Genomic DNA, 9,316 nt, shown 5'->3' with positions numbered 1-9,316 from the left:
AGTCTCCAGATTAGGTTCACTGGTGAGCCTTCCAATTCTGGATTGTAGTTCATTTCAAATATAGTCAAGTTGACAACCAGGAATAGCCACTACAGAGGGGGAGGAGAAGGAGGAGGAGGAGGAAGGGAGATATTCTGGTAGTTTTCTTTCTTCTTTTGTTTCTTTTATTCACCTCAATACCCCAGTCTGTGTATGGTTCTGCCCACCTTAAGCCTGGTTCTTTCTTTCTTAGTTCAATTGTGTTGAAGTCTTTCAAATCCAGCCAAGCTGACAGAAAAGATTAACTAGCATAATAGACAATAGTTTAATTATGTATCAATGATCCTTTTACCATTAAATAACTATCCACTGTAACTACATTTGCTGATATAGATGAATATCATCAGTTGCTGGCCCTGTTGTTTCTGCCCTTGGGGCATCCAGGCACCAGAGTGCACCTGGTGAAATGGAAGGATCTAAGCTTACGTGGGTAGTGTGGGTTTGCAGGAACCTGGTGCCTTGAGTGCCAGGAAGAAACAGCCTTCTCTGAGATGTTTTCTGGAGGTAACAAGGGCTATATAGACCTAGAGAAGTTGGTAGGGGGTTTTCAGGGTGAGTACACACTATTGTTAGGTACCAAGGTGATGGAAATACTTCATATGCATGAGGAGAGATTCCAGGTATGTGCTGGACATGTCCTTATAGGGATAGAGGAAGTTAAACCTGTAGTTTGGCTACCAAGCTACTTGTCTACCTCCAGAGTGGTGGAGGGGTCATATAGGCTCCATGCTTTGGAGCATGCAGACCCATTAAAAGGAGGGAACAGTCCTCACTTCTGCTGGTCTCAGGGTGAGACTTTTGGGGTTTGGACACATTTTGACCTCACACTTGCTCTGGACTGGCTCCAGTCTCATGGCTTTCTGGCCTCACAGTTGATGAATGAAATGAAATTGAGGAACATAGGAAAAGGCAGATAGAATACTATGTATTAAGCAGGAAAAACAACACAAATCAATTGTAGACTTTCTAGTGAGAAGAACCAGTTGTCCCTGTTGAGTTTCTCAGCAACTCTAATCTCTATCTTTAAGGACAAATACAAATAAAAGTATTTTACTATTTTGAATTTTGTATGTAAATATGTGCACACATGTGCATACAGGTATGTATATGAATTCTTGTGCCTAAGGAGGCCAAAGACGAGATTCTCTAGAGCTGGAGATACAAGTGGTTGTGAAACACCTGATGTGTATACTGAAAACCAAATTCAAGTCTCTCTCAGAGCGCAAAAGTATGTTCTTAACCACTGATCCATCTCTCCAGCCCTGTAACTTGAGTCTTGAAAGCAACATATAAGCTGATAATGCCAAGGATTCACTCAGATGGCAATGACTGGAGAGAGGGCTCTACAAATTTAGAGATAACATTACTTAGCGAAACAAATAAGCAGATTCTTTTAACTATTATTCCATAGTAAAAAGACCCTCAGGTATAACAGAAATGAGTCATAAAGGGAGAAAATGGACTAAGGAACAGAACTTCATTTCTCTGAGTAATTTCAGAAATATTTAAGAAACCCCTTAAACTCAAAACAAACAAACAAACAACCGTGATGTAGTAAAACTTAAAATAACAGTAAGAGAAAAAAAATATTTTCCTTCTTTGTTTAATGGTTCTTTATGAATTTCACATCATGGATCTCAATTCCACTCGTCTTCTCTTCCACTCATACCCATTCCCCTCCATCCTTGAAACCTCCCCACTAACAGAGAAAAAAAAAGTCTCATTGTGGAAGATATAGTATGTCACAGTGTGTCCCTTTTGTCTATACTTTGCTTATAAATGGTCATTGCAATATTTTGCTGGTTTGATAGGAGGCCTTGGACTTCTGCAGCTCTATCAACAATGGAACCTCAGTGGGATTCCTCTAAGATGGATATCCTGTTGTTGCCCCGTGTCATGAAGATTCTGTAATTTTGTATCTGTAGAACCATCTCTTTCATGAACTCCAGCAGTTCATAGATGGGTTAGATATTGAGGTGGACCAATTCAAAGCCCTGGATCTGGGCCTGAGAGTTAACTGAGCTGGTCAGCCCAACAGCCCTCCTAGTCTCGTGCCTTCTGGGCCAGCTCACCAGAAATCCTGCAATGTGGACCTGCTCTGTTCCTCTGTCCAGTTGAGGTACAGAACCCTCTGTCCTGCGTGAGTGTTGGGGCTGTTGAGAGTGCTCTCACTCTCATGATCCCAGGGACAGCTCTCTCATTGGCTACCCTTACATCAGGGACAGCTCTACTAGGCTGCCCCATGTGAGGCATAAGGCCTGCTCTCCTGTTCTCATGACACCAGGGAAGCTCTCCTGTCCATCACAGTGGTGAGGGAATAAAAAGGAGGGAAAGGGATCTCTTTCTCGCTCATACCACTGAACAGCTGACAAGACTCAGGGCAGGTTGTCTCATGACTATACCCTTGGGACCAACTCACTCTCAATTCCCAAATCCAGGACTGTGCTGCTCAGGCGTTGTGAAGGGTCTGCTTTCCCTAGTCTTGCAGCAAGTGAGAGGCAGGGAGTCCCCTGCTAGATGACCTCAGGGTTGGTCACCTGCTTGCCCTAGGTGTCAAAGGGCAAGAGGCAAGGGGCAGGGGACAAAGTGGGGAGCATCTTTCTCGCCCATGTCACTACATAGTAGACAAGTGGAGGGGTAAGGTCTCCCCTGCTTGCTGCCCAAGCAAGGGGCAGAGTCCACTCTCTTAAGTGCTGCAGATGATGAGGGGCAGGAACAGCTTTCCTGCTCTCATGACCCCAAGGATAGGTCTCCAAACTCCTGAAGGTGGTAAAGAGTGAGGGGGAAGGAGAGTATTTCTCTCTTGTCCACATCACCACACTGGAGAGAAGTGGTAGTACCAGTTTTCCCATGCTTGTATCCTCAGGACAACTTGCCCACGACTCTGGACAGTCTCTTGAGGACTGCAGCTGGCTAGAGGTGGGGTCAGCCCTCCTGCTCTCACGGCCCCATGGTCAGCTCTCCAAACAATAATCAGGAGAAAGGTGTGGCCAGTTCTTCACAGCCTTCACACATCCATATGTCCCTGGGCTTCATCCAACACCAGAGATGTTTGACTGCTGCTGCTGGTTCCTGTACTCAGACATGGACCCAGTGGCAGCACAGACCAGGACCCCACCACGGTCCTAGGCGGCATCACTGGTTACACTCATTAGGCTGTTCCTTACTACCTTCAAGTCTCCAGCTCTGCCGTTCTTTATTGTGCCCACATCCTTCTGTTTCTCTTTCTTTTTTATTTCTCCACCACTTATTTGTTCCTCTAAGTGGCACCCAGGGTCTCTGAGTGTCTGTCATCATCTCAGAAGTGGTTTTAGGAGTGCTATATCTCACCCTTGCAGTATGATACTATGTAAGGGTCAACTTAGGCATGGTATGCACCTACAAGTCTGTGTGGCACTGGACTGTTGATCTCAGTCTCGGTCCCTGTCCAGGCCTCATGGTGCTGCTCTGGTAGTTGTCTAGGGCTCACTCTTCACCCAGCCTGCCATTGTGGCCCTTTGTGAATGTGTTTATCCTGGGCTCATGCCAGCCTGTAGGGGATGAGATTCCAGGCAGGCTTCTTTTCGCCTCCAACTTGGTCCCCATCCTGGGAGTCTATCCAGGCCTTCCTGGCACTGAAGTGGTAGTTGTCTCAGGCTAGCTCCTTGTCCAGGCATCCTGGTGCCAAACTGGTGGTTGTCTCAGATTTATTTATTTATTTATTTATTTATTTATTTATTTATTTATTTATCTTTTTCAGGGAGTGTTAGACCACTAATCACTCAGATGTTTGTAGGACAGACCACTGAGTGTAAACATAGCCTCTTTCTCCTCTTCAACTACAGACTCACATGTGACACAGCAGCCATACCTGTAACACTTACAGGGGCAGTGATGGTTTATTTAATTTTAGCTTAGCATTGCTGGTTTTCTTTTACCTTGTGTTTTACTTTTTCTATAATATTTATCTTACAAGTTTGATAGATTTTTTTTTTTACACAGTTAGCCTCCCTAAAATTACAAAATAAACAGTACCAAACTCTACCTTTTATACTAAAAGTACAACAGAATTAATTGGAATAAAAATGTTCAGTCTCTATTGTCAACCTGGTTCTCAGAACTGATGATAAATGCTTTTAACATAGTCTTTGTCAGATAGATGTTATTCTGTTGGTTTTTACAGATCTTCTTAGGAATCTAACACCACACCTGCATTTAATTTTTAATATATCAATTTACTTATTTCATTATGAATATCAAGAACATGAAAACTATTTTCTCAATCTTTCAGTTTACTCATGATGTTATATTATTGATTTTGTATCTTTTAATCACTGAACATCTCTTCCTATTATATGAAGCCAAGCCTTCTATACTATTATGTTTCTGATGTTTCTGAGTCCTTTTTTAATCTTTCATAAGAACAAGCTATATTTTTGATTACATCGATGTAACTTCTTTACAATCATCGAATACCTTCCTCTCTTAAGAAAGTTTCAGATTGCTCGTTCTCATTGAGACGCCATTCGTTTCTTTTCCAGACTTTATAACAATGAACTCTCTACTGCCTCATCAACATCACCTCTCTATGCAGAGTTAAGCTGCAATCTACAGTCCACATTACTCTGTTATGTGAAAACTAGAGTGAATTTACTCTGACAGAAGTCACCAGTGACATTGAAATCTCAGTCTGTAGGCTATGTTCCTATTGGCATTACTCTTCTTGGCTGTATCTGAGTCTATTAGGCACTTGGTTGACCATGTTAGCTAATTACTTCTATAGTTCTTTTTTTTTTCTGTTGAGGTGGACAATGTTTTGAGTGCTGGTGCTCATCAAAGGTCCATTCTTCTCTCCTCTCCTCTCTCTCTCTCTCTCTCTCTCTCTCTCTCTCTCTCTCTCTCTCTCCTCACCCCTCTATTTATTTCTTAAGGTCACATAAAACTGCCCACAATCCAGGCACTTATTTTTTTTGTCGAAAGTAAAAACCACTTTCTCTTTTCCCTAAAATACAACTTATCCTTCTTATCTATCAAGCAAATAAAAATGTGAATTGTCCTTGAATTCTCTTTCTGTTCTGTCTCCTACATTGATTCAATAACTAAATTTGGCATATTTTATCCTGGGTGTATTGCAGACTCAGGACTCGCCTCTCCATTGCAGTTAGTCCAGCTTATTTCAGATATTTTACATTGATTTCAGGCCATTTCCTAAAGCATTCAATTTATCTCAGCTCCAGTCTAAAGTCTACCCTCTTTTATCTGTCTTACTCTTGTAGAGTAAGCAGTGATCACATAGAAAGACCTAATAGAAACACATTATTTGTAGGACAGTGGGCATGGGGGAATAAAGAGAGTGAGAGAAAACCTGCGACATGCCAGAGTTCTGGTGCTCTGGGTGGGTTTTCCATGTGGCCTTGGGTGGGTGTCTGGCTGTGGGAAGCCATGGAACCCCAGAATGCCAGGGGGTGGAAAAGGAGCAGTCCAAGGTTTCTGAGCCTCACTGAGGCCAGAGACAACAGGTTCTCAGTCTCGGACATCCCAGACACAGCTGGACATTGCAGAAGAGCTAAGAAAAAAACGGGGGGCCCAGGGGCAGCTCTGTCATCCCCAGAACCAAAGGGAGAAGAGGGCAGGGAGAGAGGGGGTGCTGGGTGGTTCCCATGCAGGTGAGAGTCCTTGGTATGGTCAGTGGCTGGAGTGTAGGAAGGCTTTCTGGCAGGAGGTTAGTCGTGACTCTTTAGGGGAAAGCCTATCCCATCGTTCAAGCACAGTGGGCCTTGATGAGCAAAGAGTCTATGGTTTTAGAGCTTTATTGTAGAAAGGCGGGGAGAAAGAGAGAAGGTAGAAAGAGGGAGAGCAACCATGGCCATGTAGAGAGAGGGGGTGAGGGAGTGAGAGAAGGAGAGCTAGAGATGAGAGTAATAAAGGTGAGAGCTTAAAAAGAGTGAGGAGAGGCCAAGCAGCTCCTTTTGTAGTGGGCTGGGCTACCTTGTTGTTGCCAGGTAACTCTGGGGAGGAGCATACCTGGCTACTGTCAGGTCACTATGAGGGTGGAGTCTAGCTAGAATGCCAGGAACTTGGGGCTTTGCCTGCCTGGTTGATAGTCACAGAATTATGGAGTTGGGGGTTCTGTGGTGTCAGGCACCTGTCTCTGGGAACGTGGTTCACTTGTTCTGACCCTTGTAGAGTTTGCTACTGGATCTCTAGAGCACGCCTCATTCAACTAGAACAGGCTGCCTATCACAGCCCCACACATGTTCTCAGGGGGAAAAAGGTGTTTTTGAACAAGTGAAGCTTTGGAGCTATGCTACAACTGAGGAGCCAAGAATGTGGGATCTGTGATCTAGTTGACTAGGCAGCACAAGGTCATGACATTAGCTCTATGGTTTCAGTTATCCTTGAACTTCATTCTTACCTTCCATATCAATTGTGCAAGGAGAGATCAAAAATTCTAAAATTGGTTTCAGGTTTAGAAGCTGCTCGTTACATTAAAATAAATTCTTAAATAAAAAAAAATTCTATATGGAATTATGTTTAAGTAAAAATAATTGCACCCCATCAAACCATCAATCCAATCAGAAAGCAGTCAGTTACCCCCATGACATTCATGCTGCTGTGAAGACATGAGTGTCTATCTTGGTATGTCAGTCATTATGACAGTTGACAGTTTTCACAACTGGGTAAGATTGTTGACAGTTTTCTACTAGTAGCCAACATAGAGCCTTCTAGTACAGTGAAAGCTAGTCATGAGGAAGAAACATTTTTGGTTCAGCATCAACTTGATTTTTCCATGTCCCATGTCTAAAGTATGTGATTTCTTCAACAGTGTCAGGCCGTTAATTTCTGGTGGAAATTCAAGAGCTATAGCAATAGCTTACTTCAAGGGTTTCCAGGGCATCATATCAAACAACTCCAGGAGAGATAGATATCTCACATTTAGATCTGAGTTTTTTATTTGACAACCCATAACCTCTAACTTGAGCACTTAAAGCTTATTCCACAGGGGGAAATTCATACCGGGGAATTTTGCCAGGGATTCATGGTTGGAGAACTCCTAGGCACCTATAGTGAATCTACTAGTATTATTTTGCTAAATCAACACAACATCAAATCACCTGTGTATAGATAAATTATATCTCTACACAGAGATTAGTGCAGCTTTCTGACCTCAGGAGAGTTTTGTTTTGTTGATGTTTTTTGTTTGTTTGTTTTGTGCAACAGATAATGTTAATATAGAATTAATACAGAAACTTACACCTGGTCAAAATGAAGAAAATAATTGTAATGCTCAACTACAGATGGGGTTTCTTCATCATTCCCCATGCCCAAGGATCAGGAACCAGTATAGAAGAATGAGTGGAAGCCTTGTAAAATCCATAGGTTGGGGACACTGGAATGAAATAGTACCTGATGGGAAAGGACCACAGCACTCAGAACACATACAGGCAGTGGCTTCCTTCACAAGCTCCGTCTATCATCCTGTCTTTGAAGTTATATTATGTGAATTTGTTACTACACCTGGATTTTAAATTTGGATTCTGGAGATCAAAGTCACACAAGCACAAGACCAAGCCACTCAACATTCCAGTACTGGAGGCAGGGGCAGCTCACAAGTCCATACCCCTAGCTAAGTACCATTTGACAATTGATGGTTGATGAGAAGGAAGAGTCCACTTCCTTTTGAAGTATTGTCTCTGGTGTGTAGACCTTGCTCCAGTGAGTGGTCCCATACCCAGGCATATATGGTCAGGACAAATTCAATTCTGCGAATTATGAAAAAAGTATAATAATAAAAAAATAGAGTTGGAAAGGAGTGGGAAATAGGGAGTTTAGAGTGAATTAAAGAAGGGTTATGGAGTAATAAGTGTTGAGTGGTATCAAAATACATTGCATAAAAATTCCAAAGAATTGATATACATTATTATATTAAAATAACATAAATGTCAGCCACAGGACATACCTTCCAGAAGATAAGATAGGCTGCTGGAGACCTTCTCTCCCAGTCTCTTTCTTACCCGAGACTCCTAGAACTGCAACAGAACATTAGCTGCAGTTTTCCTTCCCATTTATCCAGCCTCCTGAGGATCCCACAGGCCATTGCCCACTGCCTATTGCTCCCCAAACTGTCTCAATCTCCCATTGGGGTAGATACCTCTTGCTCAACCACAGGCCCTCTGTCTGAAGACCAGCCTCCAATACGAGAGATGGTTTCCTTTGAACACATCAGTAGAGCAGGCCACTAAAATACCCAATACACATCCAACACAGTCTCTAAAAATCCAAAGAAATGGAAACCAAGGAACAATACCACCCAACAGAGACAAATCTACAAATCATCACCTAAACCTATAATCAACCCAAACCTAGACACCAGCATAAGAACACAATCAACAATAGCCAAAGTAGTATGTCTCCAGCTATCCTACCACTGCAGGCCTTGAGTATCCCATCATAGTTGAAGCACAACCAGCAAACAAACAAACGAACAAACAAACAAAAACAAAACAAAAATGAAAAGTAAAGGCATGCAGACAGGAGCGAGAAAGGCAAACTTCATCAACAGAGTACAAGAAATAAAAGAAAGAATCTTAGGCATCGAAGACACGATCAAAGAACTAGATAAATTGGTCGAAGAAATTGCAAAGTCTAAAAGATGTCTGACACAAAGCATCCAGGAAATCTGGGACACCATTAAAAAAACCAAACCTATTATATAATAGAAATGCACGAAGGAGAAGAATTCCAACTCAAAGGCCCAGAAAATATTTTCAACAGAATGATAGAAGATAATTGTCCTAACCTAAAAAAGGAGATGCCTATAAAAGTATAAGACAAGGTCAGAGAAGGGGAAGCCCTGCTGGTAAAGGGAGTCGTCCATTTTGTGCCAAGTACGGAGGAGCTATCTGCTCATGGTAGACTATGACCTTAATTAACAGAGTTTCTGCAAAATTAAAACATCTCGCATTAACAAAAACAACAACAACAACAACAACAACAACAACATCCCTGGATCAGGTGCTTTTAGTACAGAATTCTACCAGACTTTCAAAGAGCTAACATTAATACTCTTCAAATTATTCCACAAAATAGAAACACAAGGAACACTGCCCAATTCATTCATGAGTTCACAGTTACTTTGATACCCAAAATACATAAAGTTTCAACAAGATAACTACAAACCAGTTAATTCTTATGAAACTAGATGCAAATATACTTAGTAAAATATTTTCAAACCAAATCAGAGAACATATCAAAATCTACCGTAATAAGGGAAGCTTCATCCCAGATAGTTTAATGT

General features: G+C 42.0%; 1 long non-coding RNA gene and 1 other non-coding gene across 2 annotated transcripts in view; one reads left to right on the top strand and one right to left on the bottom strand.

Annotated features, from left to right (window-relative positions):
• The window catches only part of LOC110338603, a 60,908-nt gene that overhangs the window by 40,782 nt on the left and 10,810 nt on the right, over positions 1-9,316 (top strand). The gene's annotated exons all lie outside the window — the stretch shown is intronic.
• Positions 3,781-3,911, bottom strand: LOC115063048. Its single transcript, XR_003842929.1, has one exon. It is a non-coding gene; the product is annotated as a small nucleolar RNA SNORA17 (small nucleolar RNA).

Source organism: Mus pahari, chromosome 22, assembly GCF_900095145.1.
Source record: "Mus pahari chromosome 22, PAHARI_EIJ_v1.1, whole genome shotgun sequence".
Lineage (NCBI taxonomy): Eukaryota > Metazoa > Chordata > Mammalia > Rodentia > Muridae > Mus > Mus pahari.
This window is presented reverse-complemented; position numbering and strand designations above follow the sequence as displayed.